Raw genomic sequence first — 24,777 nt, 5'->3', positions numbered from 1 at the left:
GATCTCCCTGTGCTATGCGGCTGCTTCCCACTAGCTATCTGTTTTACATTTGGTAGTGTATGTATGTCCATGCCACTCTCTCACTTCATCCCAGCTTACCCTCCCCCCTCCCTGTGTCCTCAAGTCCATTCTCTACATCTGCATCTTTATTCCTGTCCAGCCCCTAGGTTCATCAGAAGCATTTTTTTCTTACATTCCATATATATGTGTTAGCATACGGTATTTGTTTTTCTCTTTCTGACTTCACTCTGTATGACAGACTCTGGGCCCATCCACCTCACTACAAATAACTCAATTTCATTTCTTTTTATGGCTGAGTAATATTCCATTGTATATATGTGCCACATCAGCTTTATCCATTCATCTGTCAATGGACACTTAGGTTGCTTTCATGTCCTGGCTATTGTACATAGTGCTGCAATGAACATTGTGGTACATGTCTCTTTTTGAATTGTGGTTTTCTCTAGGTATATGCCCAGTAGTGGGATTGCTGGGTCATATGGTATTTCTATTTTTAGTTTTTTAAGGAACCTCCATACTGTTCTCCATAGTGGCTGTATCAATTTACATTCCAACCAACAGTGCAAGAGGGTTCCCTTTTCTCCACATCCTCTCCAGCATTTACTGTTTGTATATTTTTTGATGATGGCCATTCTGACCAGTATGAAGTGATACCTCATTGTGGTTTTGATTTGCATTTCTCTAATGATTAGTGATGCTGAGCATCCTTTCATGTGTTTGTTGGCAACTTGTATATCTTCTTTGGAGAAATGTCTATTTAGGTCTTCTGCCCATTTTTGCATTGGGTTGTTTATTTTTTTGGTACTGGGCTGCATGAGCTGCTTGGATATTTTGGAGATTAATCCTTTGTCAGTTGCTTCATTTGCAAATATTTTCTCCCGTTCTGAGGGTTGTCTTTTCATCTCGTTTATGGTTTCCTTTACTGTGCAAAAGCTTTTAAGTTTCAATAGTTCCCATTTATTTTTGTTTTTATTTCCATTTCTCTAGGAGGTGGGTCAAAAAGGATCTTGCTGTGATTTCTGTCATAGAGTGTTCTGCCTATGTTTTCCTCTAAGAGTTGTACAGTGTCTGGTCTTACATTTAGGTTTTTAATCAATTTTGAGTTTATTTTTGTGAATGGTGTTAGGAAGTGTTCTAATGTCAGTCTTTTACATGTAGCTGTCCAGTTTTCCCAGCACCACTTACTGAGGAGGCTGTCTTTTCTCCATTGTATACTCTTGCCTCCTTTATCAAAGATAAGGTGACCATATGTGGTGGGCTTATCTCTGGGCTTTCTATCCTGTTCCATTGATCTATATTTCTTTTTTTGGGCCAGTACCACACTGTTTTGATTACTGTAGCTTTGTAGTTTATTCTGAAGTTAGGGAGCCTGATTTCTCCAGCTCCGTTCTTCTTTCTAAAGATTGTTTTGGCTATTCGGGGTCTTTTGTGTTTCCATACAAATTGTGAAATGTTTTGTTCTAGTTCTGTGAAAAATGCCATTGGTAGTTTGATACGGATTGCATTGAATCTGTAGATGGCTTTGGGTAGTATAGTCATTTTCACAATGTTGATTCTTCCAATCCAAGAACATGGTATATCTCTCCATCTGTTGGTATCATCTTTAATTTCTTTCATCAGTGTCATAGTTTTCTGCATACAGGTTTTTTGTCTCCTTAGGTAGGTTTATTCCTAGGTATTTTGTTCATTTTGTTGCAATGGTAAATGGGAGTGTGTCCTTAATTTCTCTTTAAGATTTTTCATCATTAGTGTATAGGAATGCAAGAGATTTCTGTGCATTAATTTTGTATCCTGCTACTTTACCAAATTCATTGATTAGCTCTAGTAGTTTTCTGGTAGCATCTTTAGGATTCTGTATGTATAGTATCATGTCATCTGCAAACAGTGACAGTTTTACTTTTTCTTTTCCGATTTGGATTCCTTTTATTTCTTTTTCTTCTCTGATTGCCATGGTTAAAACTTCCAAGACTATGTTGAATAATAGTGGTGAGAATGGGCAACCTTGTCTTCTTCCTGATCTTAGTGTAAATGGCTTCAGTTTTTCACCACTAAGAATGATGCTGGCTGTGGGTTTGTCATATGTGACCTTTATTATGTTGAGGTAGTTTCCCTCTATGCCTACTTTCTGGAGAGTTTTTATCATAAATTGGTGTTGAATTCTGTCAAAAGCTTTTACTGCATCTATTGAGATTATCATATGATTTTTATCCTTCAATTTGTTAATATGGTGTCTCACATTGATTGATTTGCATATATTGAAGAACCTTGCATTCCTGGGATAAACCCTACTTGATCATGGTGTATGATCCTTTTAATGTACTGTTGGATTCTGTTTGCTAGTATTTTGTTGAGGATTTTTACATCTATGTTCATCAGTGATATTCACCTATAGTTTTCTTTTTTTGTGACATCTTTGTCTGGTTTTGGTATCAGGGTGATGGTGGCCTTGTAGAATGAGTTTGGGAGTGTTCCTCCCTCTGCTATATTTTGGAAGAGTTTGAGAAGAATAGGTGTTAGCTCTTCTCTAAATGTTTGATAGAATCCACCTGTGAAGCCATCTGGTCCTGGGCTTTTGTTTGTTGGAAAATATTTAATCACAGTTTCAATTTCAGTGCTTGTGATTGGTCTGTTCATATTTTCTATTTCTTCCTGGTTCAGTTTTGGAAGGTGTGCTTTTCTATGAATTTTTCCATTTCTTCCAGGTTGTCCATTTTATTGGTATATAGTTGCTTGTAGTAAACTCTCATGATCCTTTGTATTTCTGCAGTGTCCATTGTTAGTTCTTTTTCATTTCTAATTCTGTTGATTTGAGTCTTCTCCCTTGTTTTCTTGATGAGTCTGGCTAATGGTTTATCCATTTTGTTTATCTTCTCAAAGAACCACTTTTAGTTTTACTGATTATTGCTATTGTTCCCTTCATTTCTTTTTCATTTATTTCTGCTCTGATCTTTATGATTTCTTTCTTTCTGCTAACTCTGGGGGTTTTCTGTTCTTTCTCTAATTGTTTAAGGTGTAACATTAGGTTGTTTATTTGAGATGTTTCTTGTTTCTTGAGATAGGCTTGTATAGCTATAAACTTCCCTCTTAGAACTGCTTTTGCTGCATCCTATAGGTTTTGGGTCATTGTGTTTTCATTGTCATTTGCCTCTAGGTATTTTTTGATTTCCTCTTTGATTTCTTCAGCGCTCTCTTGGTTATTTAGTAGCGTACTGTTTAGCCTCGATGTGTTTGTATTTTTTACAGTTTTTTCCCAGTAATTGATGTCTAGTCTCATAGCATTGTGTTTGGAAAAGATACTTGACACAATTTCAATCTTCTTAAATTTATCGAGGCTTGATTTGTGACCCAAGATATGATCTATCCTGGAGAATGTTCCCTAGCACTTGAGAAGCAAGTATATTCTGTTGTTTTTGAATGGAATGTCCTAGAAATAACAATTAAGTCCATCTTGTCTGATGTGTCATTTAAAGCTTGTGTTTCCTTATTTAATTTTATTTTGGATGATCTGCCCATTGGTGAAAATGGGGTGTTAAAGTCCCCTACTATTATTGTGCTACTGTTTTTAAAAATACTAATTACAGCCTTATTTTAATAAACATTGTCCTTGGTTATTATATCTTACTTTTCCAATAATGTTCTTTTTTTAAAATTTTATACAGCAGGTTCTTATTAGGCATCAATTTTATACATATTAGTGTATACATGTCAATCCCAATCACCCAATTCAGCACACCACCATCCCCACCCCCTCGTGGTTTCCCCCCCTTGGTGTCCATACGTTTGTTCTCTACAACTGTGTCTCAGTTTCTGCCCTGCAATCCAGTTCATCTGTACCATTTTTTACGTTCCATATATATGCATTAATATACGATATTTGTTTTTCTCTTTCTGACTTACTTCACTCTGTATGACAGTCTCTAGATCCATCCACGTCTCAACAAATGACCCAATTTCGTTCCTTTTTATGGCTGAGTAATATTCCATTGTATATATGTACCACATCTTCTTTATCCATTCGTCTGTCAGTGGGCATTTAGGTTGCTTCCATGACCTGGCTATTGTAAATAGTGCTGCAATGAACATTGGGGTGCATGTGTCTTTTAAAATTATGCTTTTCTCTGGGTATATGCCCAGTAGTGGGATTGCTGGATCATGTGGTAACTCTATTTTTAGTTTTTTAAGGAAACTCCATACTGTTCTCCATAGTGGCTGTATCAATTTACATTCTCACCAACAGTGCAAGAGGGTTCCCTTTTCTCCACACCCTCTCCAGTGTTTGTTGTTTGTAGATTTTCTGATGATGCCCATTCTAACTGCTGTGAGGTGATACCTCATTGTAGTTTTGTTTTGCATTTCTCTAATAATTAGTGATGTTGAGCAGCTTTTCATGTGCTTCTTGGCCATCTGTATGTCTTCTTTGGAGAAATGTCTATTTAGGACTTCTGCCCATTTTTGGATTGGGTTGTTTGTTTTTTTAATATTGAGCTGCATGAGCTGTTTATTTATTTTGGAGATTAGTCCTTTGTCCATTGATTAGTTTGTAAATATTTTCTCCCATTCTGAGGGTTGTCTTTTCGTCTTGTTTATGGTTTTCTTTGCTGTGCAAAAGCTTTGAAGTTTCATTAGGTCCCATTTGTTTATTTTTGTTTTTATTTCCCTTACTCTAGGAGGGGGATCCAAAAAGATCTTGCTGTGATTTATGTCAAAGAGCATTCTTCCTGCATTTTCCTCTAAGAGTTTTATAGTGTCCGGTTTTACATTTAGGTCTCAAATCCATTTTGAGTTTATTTTTGTGTATGGTGTTAGGGAGTGTTCTAATTTCATTCTTTTACATGTAGCTGTCCAGTTTTCCCAGCACCACTTATTGAAGAGACTGTCTTTTCTCCATTGTATATCCTTGCCTCCTTTGTCATAGATTAGTTGACCATAGGTGCATGGGTTTACCTCTGGGCTTTCTCTCCGGTTCCATTGATCTATATTTCTGTTTTTGTGCCAGTATCATATTGTCTTGATTACTGTGGCTTTGCAGTATAGTCTGAAGTCCGGGAGCCTGATTCCTTAGCTCTGTTTTTTTCCCTCAAGACTGCTTTGGCTATTCGGGGTCTTTTGCGTCTCCATACAAATTTTAACATTTTTTGTTCTAGTTCTGTAAAAAATGCCATTGGTAATTTGATAGGGATTGCATTGAATCTGTAGATTGCTTGGGTAGTATAGTCATTTTCTCAATACTGATTCTTCCAATCCAAGAACACGGTATTACTCTCCATCTGTTGGTATCATCTTCAATTTTTTTCTTCAGTGTCTTATAGTTTTCTGCACACAGGTCTTTTGTCTCCCTAGGTAGGTTTATTCCTAGGTATTTTATTCCTTTTGTTGCAATGGTAAATGGGAGTGTTTCCTTAATTTCTCTTGAAGATTTTTCATCAGTATTGTATAGGAATGCAAGAGATTCCTGTGCATTAATTTTGTATCCTGCAACTTTACCAAAGGCATTGATTAGCTCTAGTAGTTTTCTGGTAGCATCTTTAGGATTATCTATGTATAGTACGTCATCTGTAAACAGTGACCATTTTACTTCTTCTTTTCCAATTTGTATTCCTTTTATTTCTTTTTCTCCTCTGATTACCATGGCTAGGACTTCCAAAACGATGTTGAATAATAGTGGTGAGAGTGGACATCCTTGTCTTGTTCCTGATCTTAGAGGAAATGCTTTCAGTTTTTCACCATTGAGAATTAAGTTTGCTGTGGGTTTGTCGTATATGGGCTTTATTATGTTGATGTAGGTTCCCTCTGTGCCCACTTTCTGGAGAGTTTTTATCATAAATGGGTGTTGAATTTTGTCAAAAGCTTTTTCTGCATCTATTGAGATGATCGTATGTTTTATATTCTTCAATTTGTTAATATGGTGTATTACATTGATTGATTTGCATATATTGAAGAATCCTTGCATCACTGGGATAAATCCCACTTGATCATGGTGTATGATCCTTTTAATGTGTTGTTGGATTCTGTTTGTTATTATTTTGTTGAGGATTTTTCATCTATATTCATCAGTGATATTGGTCTGTAATTTTCTTTTTTTGTAGCATCTTTGTCTGGTTTTGGTATCAGGGTGATGGTGGCCTCATAGAATGAGTTTGGGAATGTTCCTTCCTCCACAATTTTGTGGAAGAGTTTGAGATGGATGGGTGTTAGCTCTTCTCTAAATGTTTGATAGAATTCACCTGTGAAGCCATTTGGTCCTGGTTTTTTGTTTGTTGGAAGATTTTTAATCACAGTTTCAATTTCATTACTTGTGATTGGTCTGTTCATATTTTCTATTTCTTCCTGGTTCACTCCTGGAAGGTTATACCTTTCTTAGAGTTTGTCCATTTCTTCCAGGTTGTCCATTTTATTGGCATAGAATTGCTTGTAGTAGTCTCGTAGGATGCTTTGTATTTCCGTGGTGTCTGTTGTAACTTCTTTTTCATTTCTAATTTTATTGATTTGAGTCCTCTCCCTGTATTTCCTGATGAATCTGGCTAATGGTTTATCAATTTTGTTTATCTTGTCAAAGAACCAGCCTTTAGTTTTATTGATCTTTGCTATTGTTTTCTTTGTTTCTATTTAATTTTATCTGCTCTGATCTTTATGAATTCTTTCCTTCTGCTTACTTTGGGTTCTGTTTGTTCTTCTTTCTCTATTTCCTTTTGGTGTAAGGTTAGATTGTTTATTTGAGATTTTTCTTGTTTCTTGAGGTAGGCTTGTATAGCTATAAACTTCCTTCTTAGAACTGCTTTTGCTGCATCCCATAGTTTTTGGGTCATCGTGTTTTCATTGTCATTTGTCTCTAGGTATTTTTTGATTTCCTCTTTGATTTCTTCAGCGATCTCTTGGTTATTTAGTAACGTATTGTTTAGCCTTCGTGCGTTTGTGTTTTTTACGGGTTTTCCCTGGTAATTCATTTCTAATCTCATAGCGTTGTGGTCAGAAAAGATGCTTGATATGATTTCAATTTTCTTAAATTTACTGAGGCTTGATTTGTGACCCAAAACGTTTTCTATGCTGTAGAACATTCCGTGCACACTTGAGAAGAAAGTGTAATCTGTGGTTTTTGGATGGAATGTCCTATAAATATCAATTAAATCTACCTGGTCTATTGTGTCATTTAAAGCTTCTGTTTCCTTATTTATTTTCATTTTGGATGATCTGTCCATTGGTGTAAGTGAGGTGTTAAAGTCCCCCACTATTATTGTGTTACTGTTGATTTCCTCTTTTATAGCTGTTAGCAGTTGCCTTATGTATTGAGGTGTTCCTATGTTGGGTGCATATATATTTATAATTGTTATATCTTCTTCTTGGATTGATCCCTTGACCATTATGTAGTGTCCTTCCTTGTCTCTTGTAACATTCTTCATTTTAAAGTCTATTTTATCTGATATGAGTATTGCTACTCCAGCTTTCTTTTGACTTCCATTGGCATGGAATACCTTTTTCCATCCCCTCACTTTCAGTCTGTATGTGTCCCTAGGTCTGAAGTGGGTCTCTTGTAGATAGCATATATTTGGGTCTTGTTTTTGTATCCATTCAGCAAGCCTGTGTCTTTTGGTTGGAGCATTTAATCCATTCACGTTTAAGGTAATTATCAATATGTATGTTCCTGTTACCATTTTCTTAATTGTTTTGGGTTTGTTTTTGTAGGTCCTTTTCTTCTCTTATGTTTCCGACTTAGAGAAGTTCCCTTAGCATGTGTTGTAGAGCTGGTTTGGTGGTGCTGAATTCCCTTAGCTTTTGCTTGTCTGTAAAGCTTTTGATTTCTTCATCAAATCTGAATGAGATCCTTGCCAGGTAGAGTAATCTTGGTTGTTGGTTCTTTCCTTTCATCACTTTAAGTATAACATGCCTCTCCCTTCTGCCTTGTAGAGTTTCTGCTGAGAAATCAGCTGTTAACCTTATGGGAGTTCCCTTGTATGTTATTTGCCGTTTTTCCCTTGTTGCTTTCAATAATTTTTCTTTGTCTTTAATTTTTGCCAATTTGATTACTATGTGTCTCAGCGTGTTTCTCCTTGGGTTTATCCGGTATGGGACTCTCTGTACTTCCTGGACTAGGGTGGCTAATTCCTTTCTCATGTTAGGGAAGTTTTCGACTATAATCTCTTCAAATATTTCCTAGGGTCCTTTCTCTCTCTTTTCTCCTTCTGGGACCCCTATAATGTGAAAGTTGTTGCATTTAATGTTGTCCCAGAGGTCTCTTAGGCTGTCTTCATTTCTTTTCATTCTTTTTTCATTTTGTTCTGCAGCATTGAATTCCACCATTCTGTCTTACAGGTCACTTATCCGTTCTTCTGCCTCAGTTATACCGCTATTGATTTCTTGTAGTGTAGTTTTCATTTCAGTTATTGTATTGTTCATCTCTGTTTGTTTGTTCTTTAATTCTTCTAGGTCTTTGTTAAACATTTCTTGCATCTTCTCGATCTTTGCCTCCATTCTTTTTCCGAGGTCCTGGATCATCTTCACTATCATTATTCTGAATTCTTTTTCATGAAGGTTGCCTATCTCCACTTCATTTACTTGTTTTTCTGGGGTTTTATTTTGTTTCTTCATCTGGTACATAGCCCTCTGCCTTTTCCTCTTGTCTATCTTTCTGTGAATGTGGTTTTTGTTCCATAGGCTGCAGGATTGTAGTTCTTCTTGCTTCTGCTGTCTGCCCCCTGATGGATGAGGCTATCTCAGAAGCTTGTGCACATTTCCTGATGGGAGGGACTGGTGGTGGTGGGTAGAACTGGGTGTTGCTCTGGTGGGCAGAGCTCAGTTAAACTTTAATCTGCTTGTCTGCTGATGGGTGGGGCTGGGTTCCCTCCCTGTTGGTTGTTTGACCTGAGGCAACTCAACATTGGATCCTACCCAGGCTCTTTGGTGGGGCTAATGGCGGACTCTGGGAGGGCTCACACCAAGGAGTACTTCCCATAACTTCTGCTGCCAGTGTCCTTGTCCTCACGGTGAGACACAGCTACCCCCTGCCTCTGCAGGAGACCCTCCAACACTAGCAGGTAGGTCTGGTTCAGTCTCCCCTGGGGTCACAGCTCCTTCTCTGGGTCCCAGTGCGCACACTACTTTGTGTGTGCCCTCCAAGAGTGGAGTGTCTCTTTCCTCCAGTCCTGTCAGAATCCTGCAATCAAATCCCACTAGCCTTCAAAGTCTGATTCTCTAGGAATTCCTCCTCCCGTTGCCAGACCCCCAGGTTCAGAATCCTGACATGGGGCTCAGAACCTTCACTCCAGTGGGTGGACTTCTGTGGTATAATTGTTCTCCAGTTTGTGCATCACCCACCCAGCAGTTATGGGATTTGACTGTTTTGTGATTGCGCCCCTCCTACTGTCTCATTGTGGCTTCTCCTTTGTCTTTGGATGTGGGGTATCTTTTTTGGTTAGTTCCAGTGTCTCCCTGTTGATGATTGTTCAGCAGTTAGTTGTGATTTTGGTGTTCTCGCAAAAGGGAGTGAGAGCACATCCTTCTACTCCGCCATCTTGGTTCAGGGCCGACTGTGTTACTGTTAATTTCCCCTTTCATGGCTGTTAGCATTTGCCTTATTTATTGAGGTGCTCCTATGTTGGGTGCATAAATATTTATAATTGTTATATCTTCTTCTTGGATTGATCCCTTGATCATTATGTAGTGTCCTTCTTTGTCTCTTGTAATAGTCTTTGTTTTAAAGTCTATTGTGTATGATAAGAGAATTGCTACTCCAGCTTTCTTTTGATTTCCATTTGCATGAAATATCTTTATCCATCCCCTCACTTTCAGTCTGTATGTGTCCCTAGGTCTGAAGTCGGTCTCTTGTAGACAGCATATATATGGGTCTTGTTTTTGTATCCATTCAGCCAGTCTATGTCTTTTGTTTGGAGCATTTAATCCATTTACATTTAAGGTAATTATCTACATATATGTTCCCATTACCATTTTGTTAATTGTTTTGAATTGTGTTTTGTACGTTTTTTCCTTCTCTTGTGTTTCCTGCCTAGAGAAGTTTTTTTAGCATTTGTTGTAAAGCTGGTTTGGTGGTGCTGAATTCTCTTAACTTTTGCTTGTCTGTAAAGGTTTTAATTTCTCCATCGAATCTGAATGAGATCCTTGCTGGGTAGAGTAATCTTGGTTGTAGGTTTTTCCCTTTCATCACTTTAAATACGTCCTGCCACTCCCTTTTGGCTTGCAGAGTTTCTGCTGAAAGATCAGCTGTTAACCTTATGGGGATTCCCTTGTGTGTTATTTGTTGTTTTTCCCTTGCTGCTTTTAATATTTTTTCTTTGTATATAATGTTTGATAGTTTGCTTAATATGTGTCTTGGCATGTTTCTCCTTGGATTTATCCTGTATTGGACTCTCTGTGCTTCCTGGACTTGATTAACTATTTCCTTTCCCATATTAGGGAAGTTTTCAACCATGATCTCTTCAAATATTTTCTCAGTCCCTTTCTTTTTCTCTTCTTCTCCTGGGACCCCTATAATTCGAGTGTTGGTGAGTTTAATGTTGTCCCAGAGGTCTCTGAGACTGTCCTCAGTTCTTTTCATTCTTTTTTCTTTATTCTGCTCTGCAGTAGTTATTTCCACTATTTTATCTTCCAGGTCACTTATCCGTTCTTCTGCCTCAGTTATTCTGCTATTGATTCCTTCTAGAGAATTTTAAATTTCATTTATTGTGTTGTTCATCATTGTTTGTTTGCTCTTTAGTTTTAGTTCCTTGTTAAAAATTTCTTGTATTTTCTCCATTCTATTTCCAAGATTTTGGATCATCTTTACTATCATTACTCTGAATTCTTTTTCAGGTAGACTGCCTATTTCCTCTTCATTTGTTTGGTCTGGTGGGTTTTTACCTTGCTCCTTCATCTGCTGCATATTTCTCTGTCTTCTCATTTTGTTTAACTTACTGTGTTTGGGGTGTCTTTTTCACAGGCTGCAGGTTCACAGTTCCCGTTGTTTTTGGTGTCTGCCCCCAGTGGGTGAGGTTGGTTCAGTGGCTTGTGTAGGCTTCCTGGCGGAGGGGACTGGTGCCTGTGTTCTGGTGGGTGGGACTGGATCTTGTCTTTCTGGTGGGCAGGGCCACATCTGGTGGTGTGTTTTGGGGTTTCTGTGCACATAGTATGATTTTAGGCAGCCTCTCTGCTAATGGGTGGTGTTGTGTTCCTGCCTTGCTAGTTGTTTGGCATGGGGTCTCCAGCACTGGAGCTTGTTGGCCGTTGGGTCTAGCTGGGTATTATTGTTGAGATGGAGATCTCTGGGAGAGCTCTCGCCGATTGATATTACGTGGGTCTGGGAGGTCTCTGGTAGTCCAGTGTCCTGGACTCAGCTTGCCCACCTTACAGGCTCATGCCTGACACCCAGCCAGATCACCAAGACCCTGTCAGCCACATGGCTCAGAAGAAAAGGAAGAAAAAATTAAACAAAAGAAGAGAAAAATAATAAAGTAAAAAGAGAGTAACCATACCAATAGACAAATCCACCAATGATAATAAGCACTAAAAACTAAACTAAGATAAACATAAAAATCAGAAACAAATCAGTCGCAGACAGCAAACCCCAAGTCTACAGTTGCTCCCAAAGTCCACCACCTCAATTTGGGGATGATTCATTGTCTATTCAGCTGTTTCAGAGATGCAGGGTACATCAAGTTGATTGTGGGGATTTAATCCACTGCTCCTGAGGCTGCATGGAGAAATTTCCCTTTTTCTACTTTGTTTGCACAGCTCCAGGGTTCAGCTTTGGTTTTGGCTCTGCCTCTGCATGTAGGTCGCCCTCAGGCATCTGTTCCCCACCCAGACAGGAGGGGGGTAAGGCAGCGGCTGCTTAGGGCTCTCTTGCTCTCTCAGGCCGGGGAGAGGGAGGGGTACTGTAGTCATAATTGGAACGCGGGGCGAGCCTGTGGTGGCAGAGGCCTGTGTGACATTGCAACAGCCTGAGGTGCACTGTGTGTTCTCCAGGGAAGTTGTACTTGGATGTCAGGACCCTGGCAGTGGTGTGCTGCACAGGGTCCCGGGGCGGAGTGTGGGTAGTGACCTGTGCTTGCACACAGGATTCTTGGTGGCAGCAGCAGCAGCCTTAGCATTTCATGCCCATCTCTGTGGTCCAAGCTGATAGTCACGGCTCGTGCCTGTCTCTGGAGCTCACTTAGGTGGTGCTCTGCCTTCTGTGGGCACACAGGGAATGAATCCCCTCTCCTCATGCACCCCGAAACAATGGTCTCTTGCCTCAGGCAGTTCCAGATATTTTCCCGGACTCCCTCCTGGCTAGCTGTGGTGCACTAGCCCCCTTCAGGCTGTGTTCACACAACCAACCCTAGTCCTCTCCCTGGGGTCTGAACTCCAAAGCCTGAGCCTCAGCTCCCAGCCCCCACTTGCCCCGGTGGGTGAGCAGACAAGTGTCTCAGGCTGGTTAGTGATGGTCGACAACAATCCTCTGTGCAGGAATCTCTCCGCTTTGCCCTCTGCACCCCTGTTGCTGCGCTCTCCTCTGTGGCTCTGAAGCTTCCCCCCCACGCCCCCCTTTGCCCACCCCCTGTCTCTGCCAGTGAAGGGGCTTCCTAGTGTGTAGAAACTTTTCCTCCTTCACAGCTCCCTCCCAGAGGTGCTGGTCCTGTCCCTATTCTTTTGTCTCTGTTTTTTCTTTTTTCTTTTGCCCTACCCAGGTATATGGGGATTTTCTTGCTTTTTGGGAAGTCTGAGGTCTTCTGCCAGCATTCAGTAGGTGCTCTGTAGGAGTTGTCCCGCATGTAGATGTATTTTTGATGTATTTGTGGAGAGGAAGATGATCTCCACGTTGTACTCCTCCGCCATCTTGGAGGTCCCCCCATATGTGGTTTTTTGTGACAGGCATCTTTCACTGAGCATGTTTTCAAGGTTCATCCATGTTGTAGCATGTATCATCAGTACTTCCTTTTTGAGACTGAATTGCATGAATATACCACATCTTATTTACACATTCATCAATTGCTGGACATTTGGGTTGTTTCCACCATTTAGCTGTTGTGAAGAATACTACTGTGAATATTCCTGTAGATGTTTCTGTGTGAACATGTTTTCAATTTCTTTGGGTATGTACCTGGGAATGGAATTGATGGGTCATAGGTTAACTCTATGTTTAACTTTTTGAGGAATTGCCAGACTGTTTTCCAAGTGACTGTCCCATTTTACATTTCCACCAGCAATGTATGAGAGTTCCAATTCTTCTGCTTCCTCTCCAACACTTAACTTTTTGATCTAGCTACTACAGTTGGTGAAGTGGTAATCTTACTGTGGTTTTGATTTACTTTTCCCCCAGTGACTGATGTCGTTGCGTATCTTTTTACCTGCCTATTGGTCATTTGTATATCTTCTTTGGAGAAATGTCTATTCAAATCTATTGCCAATGTTTTAATTGGGTAATTTGACTTCTTATTGTTGAGTTATTAGTACTCTTTATATATTCTGGATACCAGACCCTTATCAGATATATCAATTGCAAATATTCTCTCTCATCTCATAGGTTCTCTTTTCATTTTCTTGATGGTATCTCTTAAAGCACAAAGGTTTTGAATTCTGGTGAAGTCCTATTTATCTATTTTCTCTTTTGCTGCTTACGTTTCTAGTGTGTATCCAGAAAACCATTGCCAAAACCAAGGTCAGGGAAATTTATCCCTATGTTTTCTTCTAAGCATTTTATAATTTTAGCTCTTTGATCCATTTTGAGCAAGTTTTGCATATGGTGTGAGATAGGGGTTCATCTTCATTTTTTTGAATGTGGGTATCCAGTTGTCCCAGTGTCATTTGTTGGAAAGATCATTCTTTCCCCATTGAATGGTCTTGGCATCCTTGTTGAGAATAAGTTGACCATAGATATACGGGTTTATTTCTGGTCTCTCAATTCTATTCCATTGGTCTATATTTCTGTCCTCATTCCAATACCATACTGTCTTGATTACTGTTGTTTTGTAGGAAGTTTTGAAATTGGGAAGTGGTGAGTCCTTCAACTTTGTTTTTCTTTTTCAAGAACATTTTTGTTATTCTGGGTCCCTTGCATTTCCATATGAATTTTAGGATGAGCTTATCATTTCCACAAAGAAGCAAGCTGGGATTCTGATAGAGATTGCATTGCCTCTGTAGATCAATTTGGGGAGTATTACCATCTTAACAATATTAAGTTTTCTGATGCATGAACATGGGCTTCCTTTCCATTTATTTAAATCTTTAATTTCTTTCAACAATGTTTTGTAGTCTTCAAAGGATAACTTAGACTTTCATTTATTAAATTTATTCCTAAATATTTTATTATTTTTGATACTGTTGTAAATGGAATTGTTTTCTTAATTTTATTTTCAAACTGTTCATTGCAAAATGTACAGAAATACAATAGACTTTTACATATTAATATTGTACCTTGTAACCTTGTTGAACTCTTTGATTTGTCCTAATAGTTTTTTTTTTTCCCCAGTAGATTACTTAGAATTATCTATATACAAGATCATGTTATCTAAGAAGAGAGACAGTTTTTATTCTTCCTTTTCAATCTGGATACTTTTTATGATGTTGATTTTTTAATACTAAGAGCAGAACTTTACATTTATTTCTATCGCATTTAATTTTGTTTGTTTTAACCCACAGTTAAGTGGCTTTTGTTTGTATAGTCTTCCAGTGTATTTTGTTTGTAATTCATCTTTTTATCTCCAGCATTTGGCACAGTGTCTGGTGTTTTGCATACAATAAATGTTTGCAAAATTAAGACTGTGGTATGAATCTGCAACTTTTTTAAGCTAGTTATGTTCTGTGTATTTAATTAACACTATTGTTAAACAACATGGGTGCCAATAAAATTTCCAGAGTCCCAAGATTTCAACAGTGGTGGTAGTCGTGTCTAGAATCTGCCCTTTCACAGTAGCAAGAGGCCACACCAGAGGCAAGAAATGGCAGCCTCAAGAAGCAATGGATGTACAATCATTATGAAAAAGAATATGGAGGTTCTTCAAAAAATTAAAAATAGAACCTTATGTAATCCAGCAATCCCACTCTTGGGGATATATTCAAAGGAAATGAAGTCAGTAGTTTGAAGAGATAGCTATACCCTCACGTTCATTACAACATTATTCACAATAGCTAAGATATAGCTACAATCCAAGTGTCCATCAATGGATGAATGGATAAAGTAAATGTGGTATATATAACAATGGAATATTATTCAGCCTTTAAAAAGAGGGAAATCTTGTCATTTGCCGCAACATTGATGACCCTGGTGGACATTATGCTAAATGAAATAATGCAGGTACAGAAAGACAAATACATCATGATCACTCATACAAGGAATCTAAAAAAGTCAAACTCACAGAAGCAGAGAGTAGAATAGTGGTTGCCAGGGGCTAGGGAGTGAGGGAGATGTTTGTCAAAGGGGCCAAAATTTCTTTTATGCAGAATGAACAAGTTCTGGAGACCTAATGTACAGCATGGCGACTATAGGTAATAGTACTGTATTGTATTCTTGAAATTTGCTAAGATAGTAGATCTTAAATGTTCCCACCACACACACATGCGCACACACACACAAAGTAACTATGTAAGGTGATGGATGTGTTAATTAGTTAGGTTGTGGTAATCATTTCACAAGGTATACATATGTCAAACATCACGTTGTATACCTTACATATATACAATTTTTATTTGTCAATTATACCTCAATAAAGCTTGGGAAAAAATAAAAATAAAATGAAAAAACAAAAGCAATGGAGACACCATTGGCACAGACATTGGCACTGGTCTTGTGAACACTGACAACAGAGAAGGAAGGTGAGGCATCCTCACCTTGGGCAGCAGATGGCACCAAAGAGGCCGAGCAAGGAAGGAGGAGAACAGCTGCCATAATAAGGGGGGAAGAGACCTGGGTCATGTGCAATTGTGAAATTCTCTCTGTGGACTCTTACAGTTAATGGAGGGGGTGTACCCTCAGGGAACTGGGGACGCTAGGAGAAGGGGTAGGAGTGAGAGCCAAATGTGAGAGCCGTTTCACCTCAGGCTACAGTGGGCTGGAAAAACTTGAGCCAGACGAGCAAAAGTCTCTCCGTTGCAAAGTATTTCTTCAATTCTATCTTCCCCTCAAGATGCCAGTCCGTTTTTCTTCTTTCCCTTAATTTTAAACCCCTAAGCTGCCTGCTCTACTTCTTCAAATCCCACACAACCCGCAACCCATTACACTGTGGCTTCGATATCCACCACCTATTGAAGGAGATCTACCGAAAGTCCCTCAGATTGCGCTGTCACATCACACTTCATTTGCCACATGACCGCAGGCTGGATGGGAGTCAAAGGCGAGGCAGAGCCTTCTGCATAGACGCTGTGCTCAAATGGCTTAAGTGCCTCCTGCAATAATAGTGATCCTGATACAGTGCTAACATTTCTTGAGTACTTAGTCTGCTCAGCCACGATTTTATGCATGTGAATATATATATACATATATATATGTATATATAAACATATTTAAGACTCACAGTAACCCTCTGAGAGTTCGGAAACTTCCCCTTTCCTTGTAAATGGCAGAATCCAGGCCCTACATCTTTCTTCTTCCTGCTCACAGTCATTTGAGGGAATGAAGTTTAGAAAAAAGTGAGCCCCCTTTATCAAGCCTGAGATGGTTATAGGGTAAGTTAATCTATTTTTATATGGAAATCTTGTTTATGGAGAAACGCCCCATTACGTCCAACGTCTAGAGTCAACAGAAGCCACTTAACAATGGTAAATTATTAACATTTTCACACTGAGCCCAGAATGATGAGTATAAATTTAGTTAAATTATTACACGACTAAAATGAGCCGAAGCCTTGGTTAATATTGCTTTATGCTTTAGGAGCTCTACTTTTTCGAGATCTTTCTGAAAATTAGCAAGTTGAGGAATTCTATTTTGATTTAGAGTGCTTAATCAGATTATTTAAAAAGTGTAACTTTTGTACCAGATTTACAAAACCATGACCATGCTAAAATAACTGCTAGGGTCACAAAATAAAGATTGCAAACTGGAGTTTTCAGTCCCTTGCCTGCTTAATAGAGGCAGGCTTCACTGCAGAGGCTACGTGGCCGTGTCCTGCTCCTCCACAGGGCAGCAGCTGGGTTATACTAAAAATGGAAAACTGCTCATTCTACATCGACTCCCTTTTGCAATCTCGCTAAGTTCCTCAGTGACAGGAGCCAGCCTGCCAAAATGTCAGCATCAGGATCTGGTCCAATGTAAACACCGGCATTGTGTGGCTAATGCACTGAATTGGAGTTACGCTGCTACCCGCCACTCCTAACTCAAAGATGACTTTCTGGATCCAAGAAAAACAGATCAGTCAGCATGAAAATTGGTATAGTTGTCAAGTGGAGAAGTCAATGCTGTTCAAGTCCATTGTCATTAGCCAAGTCTGAGGAAGACCTTAAGAATTGCAGGCTTCTGACAGACCCCTTACTTGGGCTCACCAGACCTTATCTGTAACCTCCCAATATCCTAGGCAGATGGATCTGTGTGGAGAGAAAGGGATTATTTGATCTGTTTAAGCAGTCAATTCTAGCACAAAGCACAATGTTCAGGGTTCCTGACCACCAGTCTAAGGCAGGCTCAGAACCAAACCTGTTCTATATATTAAACAGTGAGAAATTTCAACCACAGTGACAGCTGCCATGTGGTCCTATGGGGCTAGACCTCCAGATAAAGCCATACTGAAGTCACTTTTGACACCCCTTTACTCTCTGGTCACCCCCACATCCTCTTGCCCCAAACTCACGTTCCTAACTTTTCCTAATATTCCTGCACATTCTCTCTCCCTGTTCTCTTTACCACACAGCCCATCCCCCTGTGCTGTTCCTCTCCACATTTCTGTAAGTGAACATCTAACAAACAGATTATAAATGATCGGGGACTACAGACTCAGCTTAGTTGTTTTGGAAACTTATTCTTGGCTGCTCATCTTTAAAGGAAAATTCTATCCTATTAACTAGGAATCCAGGATGTCTTACAGAGAGGAGAATTCTGCGATTCTCAAACTTTAGGGCACATCAGAATCACATAAGGAACTTGGAAAAATGTAGTTTGCCTGTAGTGGGGCCCATATTCACCAACTGCCCACAGGAGCTCAGGATTTGGCATTTTGAGAAATGCTGTTCTAGACACAGACCAATTCCCTTCTTCCCAATTCCTGGGCCCTGCACAGTCTACATTTTCAAAAGCTTCTCAGGTGATTCTAATGCAGCTGGGCCATAGACCTCACTTTAAAAACCTAGGGAGAGATGGGGTGATGTGTGGGTGCATGTTTGGGATGGGGCATGCCATCTGGGGTGGCTTCAGTTAGGGAAAGGCAGAGGGGGATGCACAGGGAAGATGAGGCTAAAAAGTGGGCTAGGGGCTGGGCTGCGCTTCAAGTATGGACTCTAATGTGTTGGGGTGGGAAGACCGTGAAGGTAGCTGAGCAGGTGAGAGAGATCCAGGCAGTCTTGCGGGCGACTCACCTGGCGGCGGCATGGAAGTGCTTGGAGAGTAAGAATGGAGAAAAAGAAACCAGCTTTAATAATACAGATGAGAGACAATTAAATGGAAAAGAAAGGGCAGCTTCCTGAGTTCAGGGGGAGAACTGGCCAGAATGAATAACCAGTTTGGTTGTGGGGAACTAGGGGGTGAAGGCATCTGAAATCACAGGAAGTTTTCCTACCAGGACAGCTGCTGAGATCATCAACTGAGGTAGGAAAATACAGGAGGGGGCTTCCCTGGTGGCGCAGTGGTTGAGAATCTGCCTGCCAATGCAGGGGACACGGGTTCGAGCCCTGGTCTGGGAAGATCCCACATGCCGCGGAGCAGCTGGGCCCGTGAGCCACAATTACTGAGCCTGTGCGACTGGAGCCTGTGCTCCGCAACAAGAGAGGCCGCGATAGTGAGAGGCCCGCGCACCGCGATGAAGAGTGGCCCCCGCTTGCCGCAACTAGAGAGAGCCCTCGCACAGAAACGAAGACCCAACACAGCCAAAAATAAATAAATACAATTAAAAAGAAATAGATGGGAAAGTACTCTATCATTTAAAACAAACAAACAAAAAAAAGGAAAATACAGGAGGAGGAGCTAGGGAATTAAAAGGAAGTGAAATTGGGAGCACACTTCCCTAAGGGTGCTAACTGAGGCACCCCAGGAACTTGGGCTCTGGTACTTACTAGCTTTACGGTTTGAGGCAACTTACTGAAACTTTCATCTCCTCAGTTCTGTCATCTATGAAATGGGGACAACAACGTTACTTTTGCCTCAGGGGGTTCTTTGAGGATTAAATGATAGTGCAAGCGAAGAGTTAGCACAGAGCCTGGCACATAAAAGTGCTTGACAAATGCTCTCATTGTTGTCAAAGGGTCATCTCGGTAGAGATGGGAGTCGGGGGTTGAAGAGACAGGCAGAGCCAGAGCTAGAGACAGAGGTGTGGAGATGTCCGCATAGGGGAGGTGGCTGAGCTTTGAGAAGGGCTGAAATCCTGTAGGGAGATGGGGTGGAAGGAGATGCAGACCAAAGATCTGGGAGCCAAGGATTTGTGGATTTGTTATAAGCAGATCCTGAGGGTCCTGACCCTCATCTGGTTATTTTTCCGGGAGCCTTTGGTGGGCAACCAGGGGGGCGGTGAGATATATTTTTAATAATAAAAATATATTTATACTACTAATATATATTTTTCCCCATGAGGCCACATGCTACCACTTGACTATTCCATTTCTTTATAAAATATTTTTTTTCTTTCTGTGCAGCCAAGTGCCATGAAAAGCCTCATGTTTTTGATAAAAATATTTTAGTCCCCTTCTCCAGGTGTGACACACCATTTGTCTAATACCTTCGTGCTTAGCAGCCTGGACTTGCAGATGATCAGAAACAAAACCCTGGAAGAAAGGTGAGGATTGGGGTTGGGAGAGTTCTAGTATAATTGCAAGCAGAGTTTTGCAAAGTGTGGGCTCTGTGCTAGCAATGCAGGTTCCCAGGGTCCACCCACGAGGATCTTAACAAGGGATTCCTATATCCATTATTAAAGTTTGATAACCCCTGAACTAGAGGGATGGGGTCCAGAGGCTACGACCAATAACGAAGAAGCCAGCATAAAGAATCAGAAATAAAAGGAAGAACCTCTCTTCTCTACAGAGAGACTAAAGGGGTGGTGATGGTTAGAAACAACATTATTTTTAAACTCTATTCTTTTCTTTTGTTCTATGATTCTGTGTTGTTGTCTAATGTAGGATTTTGTGTATGTTCCAATTGCCATCCTTTGTTCATTTGCTTGTGATGCTGGTGGACCATAAAGAAGGGAGCATTTCCAGGTTTTCTGGAAGGTGCTGCCTCGCTCTTTCCCAGCCCTGCAGGACCCGGGGTGTCTGCGGCCTCCCACCTGCAGCCTGTGCCCAGTCTTGGCCGTGGCAGGTTGCACACGAGCAGCCTCAGCCACTGAGCTCTAGGGCGAGTCTCGTCACCACTTGCCAGTGTTCTAGTGCGCCTGGCGGAGAGCCCAGGCTCCATTGTGTCTGCTTGTCACCGTCTTTCCCTTCCTCCCCTCCATGCAGGCACAGGTTGTGAGAAAGCGTTTTGCCCCAGCTTTTCTGCCGACTACTTCGGTTCCCTGCTGAACTGCAGGCCCATCCTGGGCTTCATTCACATTGGCTGGGACCCTGCAGATCCTTGCAGCCAGCAACTAGCTTCTATTTCTTGTACCTCTAACAACAGGCTAGGTTCTTAACACAAATCGACTGATTATGAAGAGCTACAGGAATGTTTCTGTCCTGAAACATTCCTGTAGCTTTGCCTCCTGGAAGGACGTCCACTAAAATTTGGTCCTGTGAGCCAGGCACATCTATATGTTTTTGGTTTTGTTTCCCAATTAGTTCTTCAACAGCCCAAAGAAGTAGGTATCATCCTCCATTTTATATAGATAAAAGAAATGAGGCTCAGAGAGGTTAAGCAACTTGCCCAAAGTCACACAGCTACTGAAGGCATATGGATGAAGATTCTAGTTCAGATCTTCATGACTCCAGAACTCATGTTCTTTCTTCCATGCTGTAATGGCTGGCTTCCGGCTGGTGTTCCCATCGGAGTTTAACATGACGTTTGAAATCCTACAGCAAGTGATCTGGCTGCCTTTTTGGAGTCAGTCAACCTGATGCGAGGTTTGTTTCCCCCAGTGTCAGTGGCATATGCATCAGTCTTCCTCCTCTTCCTCCCTGCAGACTCCCATGTGCCTGCACCTGCTCACGTCACGCAAGTAGCAGACACTGGCAGGCTGATGACTTCTTCACTCTCGATCTCTACTCGCCATCATCCACAGTACGTTGAGGCATCATTACCATGAAACTAACAAGGCTCCATTTTTAGAGCCCCTCTTGCATGAGTGCCTGAGTGGGTCTCAGTAGTACAGGGACGTGGTCATGAGGTATTGTAAAATTTACAAAAGTAAGATATTTTAATCACAATCGGTCAAAACCCCTGGATCTTCCACTTGGATTTCCCCTCCATTCCACTTCCCATCTAGTCTGGAAGTGTGGAGTGCTGGAGTGACCACTGGTGCTTTAGGATCTGACTAAGGAGAACATTTAATCTGGTTTTAGCATAACATAGTTGCATGGCTTTTAGTTGAAGCTGTTTATGCTTAAGTTATTGCTAGTGGTCCTAGTGTGAGAATAGCCTCCTGCGATGCATTTTCCACTCACTGCCATCTCACCCGGCATTGTGGCAGTAAGATACAGGTCTGAGGTTATGCCATGATATGAGCATGCCCTGTGGCACCCAGGGCTAGATTTTGGTATTGGAATAGAAACAAGGTTTGAATGTATGAACACAGAGACGAGTCTGTGGAGGTGGAAAAATTCCTCCAATTCTGATAGCTTACATAAAAAGAAACATGATGGAGTTTTCACAAATTTGACAACAGTTCTAATAATTTACACGACATTAACAGTGACCAGTCGAAAAGCTGAAAGAATCTTTTCTAAGCTACCAATAAGATAAACAACTTTCAGCTGACCATGCTTAGAAAAAAAATTGAGTAATCTTTCTATTCTCTCTTTGGAAAATAATATTACCAAATGGCCATATGAAGTAGTGATCAAAGATTATGCAGTGAAAACGTAGAGAAAAAGTATCATAGAGGTGTGTCAAGCAGTTAGCTAACTGAAATACTGTATTTTTCCGGATTTTGTTATTTGTTAGCTTTTTAAAATTTGTAATGTGCTGTGATTAAGTTCTTTTCTCATTATTTCATAAATATTCAATTTCATATCTACTTCTGAATTAATAGTTTTTTATTCTTTTCCTTAAAGAGGACCCCCTCAAACTGCATAAGCTTCAGGCCTCACAAAACCTGGATTTTCCCCTAACAGTGACATTTATGAAAGTGCTGTCTAGATCTAGTGGTGAAACCTGTAAAATGTTGGTAGGTTTTTTTTCTTTTTAAAAAATTTTGTTGGGACTTCCCTGGTGGTCCAGTGGTTAAGACTCCGCTCTCCCAATGCAGGGGGCCTGGGTTGGATTCCTGGTCAGGGAACTAGATCTCGCATGCCACAACTAAGAGCCTGCATGCCACAACTAAAAGATCCCACATGCGGCAACGAGGATCCCGGGTGCCGCAACGAAAGACCCGGCGCAGACAAATAAATAAATAAATATTTTAAAAAGTTTTGTTGTTGTTGTTTTTCTCTTTCCTTTGGGAAGTTAAAATGCTCAAATGAGGAGCAAATCCCTGTCCTTCACCCTCCTGGTTCCACCTGTACACTGGCATCTTCATTTAGGCATTAGCATTTAAGCAGAGAGAATGACGCAAGAGATTGAAAGAGACAGAAAAACCTCTTTCACATAGGGCACACAGTTGAAAAAGAAGGCAAGTGTGTTCTCTAAATATCTATTAATTACATATATACATAAACACAAAATATATAAGATTTAATTTTTGCATCCCTTAGACTAACCCTGAAATACAAAGAAATGAAATTATTCAAATTTCAATGAAGTCCCCCAATATTTTCCTTGCTAATCAACACACAGAGAGGCCATATCTATTCACATAGAAATATTCACATAGAAAAAAAAGATGTAATGAAACACATTAAATTACCTCATTTAATGAAACTACTTGGATGAAGTTTCCAAAAATAATCATTCAAACTCAAGATTTTTTTTTCTGGAGATGATGTCCTCCACTACTTGGTTTAATTATTTTCAGGTTAAATGGATGGATGGACAAATGGAAAATAACATAATACTAACTTGAACATCAAAACCTGATTAAATTATGTGAAAAAAACTTCTACATGTAATGCACATTAAATTCACGTGGATCGGAATGAGGTAAAGGAAATATTTCAATTACGAGGATGGGATTTCATTCTATATTTGAGGCTCTTCTTGTAAGCCTCATTCTGTTTGTTCAGACAAAAGGGCTTTCCCACATCTTTATCAAACCCAAATGTCTAGAAACAGGAATGCAGGCTTTCATAGTTCAGGAGGATTTAAAAAGAAAACTAGGTGATGTCATGAATAGGAACCATACTGGAAGATGAAAAATAGGAGATTAACACCAAAATAGACCTTCTTCCAATGTTTGATCTGGACGCAGATAAAACTGGCCCCCTCTCCTCTCCTTTGGTGCAATTGTGTCACTTGCTGTTGTGGTCCGGGCTGTATTCCTCCCAGCTCTCTCCCACTTGCCATCCCTTCATAAGGTCCCTGCCCATGATTCTCTTCCATTTCTACTCTCCTGGTCACCATTCTGATTTTGATTCTTACCATTAAACCTTTGATGCATTATCCTAAGTAAGAAAATAAATTTTTCCTTACCAACTCTCTCAAATACTTCTCTTGTATTGTACTCTGGTCTGACAGACCAGAACACACCTGACAAAATCATCACAAAGTGATGTAGGAGATGCAGATACTTCATCTCTCCCACCACAGCAATGGAAGCAAAAGCTGCAAGGGGGCCCTCTCCACTGTCAGCCAACTGTAAAGAAATATCCAGCACACCAGATTGCTAGGTCAAAATTTCATGACACTAAATTCCATCAGTATGGGAATGTCTAAATCACCTGTGACATAACCACATTTATGCATCATGTAAAATACTGAAGTGGATCTATGTATGAAAGTGGATAAACCTCCAAGACATATTATTGAGTGAAAAAAGGTGTTTCAGAATGATAGCATTTACTACAATGTAACTTTCATGAGGGCAAAGATCTTTGTTTTATTCAGAGTTCAATTGCCGGAACCTAGAACAGTTCCAGTACAGAGTACTCACTTAACATCTGTTGAATATTGAATGAATGAATTTAAGGAGAAATATACAAATATATTCAAATTAAATAATGCTATACATTTTCTATGGATTTATTATATAAAAATATGGATTTATATATTAAATAAATATATAAATAATATCATCTATATTATATATTATATTATTATATATTTTGAATTCTGTTATTTATATATAAATATACACACATATACATATGTGTGAGTATATATGTATGTATTTAAAGAAAAAGTAAAGTAAACATACATATAATTTTAACTGGGGAGGTGGGGATTGGGAGATTGGTGTGAGTTGTCAAAGGAAACAGTGTTATTTGTAAGGTTTTAATTTTTTAAAAGGAAAATATGTATGAGTATTACTTGTAAAATTAAAAGTTTTATGGCATCTTTCTTGTTAAGCCATGTGGATGTGTGGCCACACACGACATAGAATAATCTTACAAAATCCTTCTACAGTCTGCACGCAACAAATGTCGGGT

General features: G+C 39.9%; 1 protein-coding gene across 1 annotated transcript in view; it reads right to left on the bottom strand.

Moving 5' to 3' along the window:
• Positions 1 to 24,777, bottom strand: part of KIF6 (kinesin family member 6) — a 404,162-nt gene that overhangs the window by 168,329 nt on the left and 211,056 nt on the right. The window lies entirely within an intron of this gene.

Source organism: Balaenoptera physalus (assembly GCF_965194825.1).
Source record: "Balaenoptera physalus genome assembly, chromosome: 11".
NCBI lineage: Eukaryota > Metazoa > Chordata > Mammalia > Artiodactyla > Balaenopteridae > Balaenoptera > Balaenoptera physalus.
The sequence above is the reverse complement of the archived record's forward strand: the minus strand, read 5'-3'. Positions and strand labels throughout refer to the sequence as shown.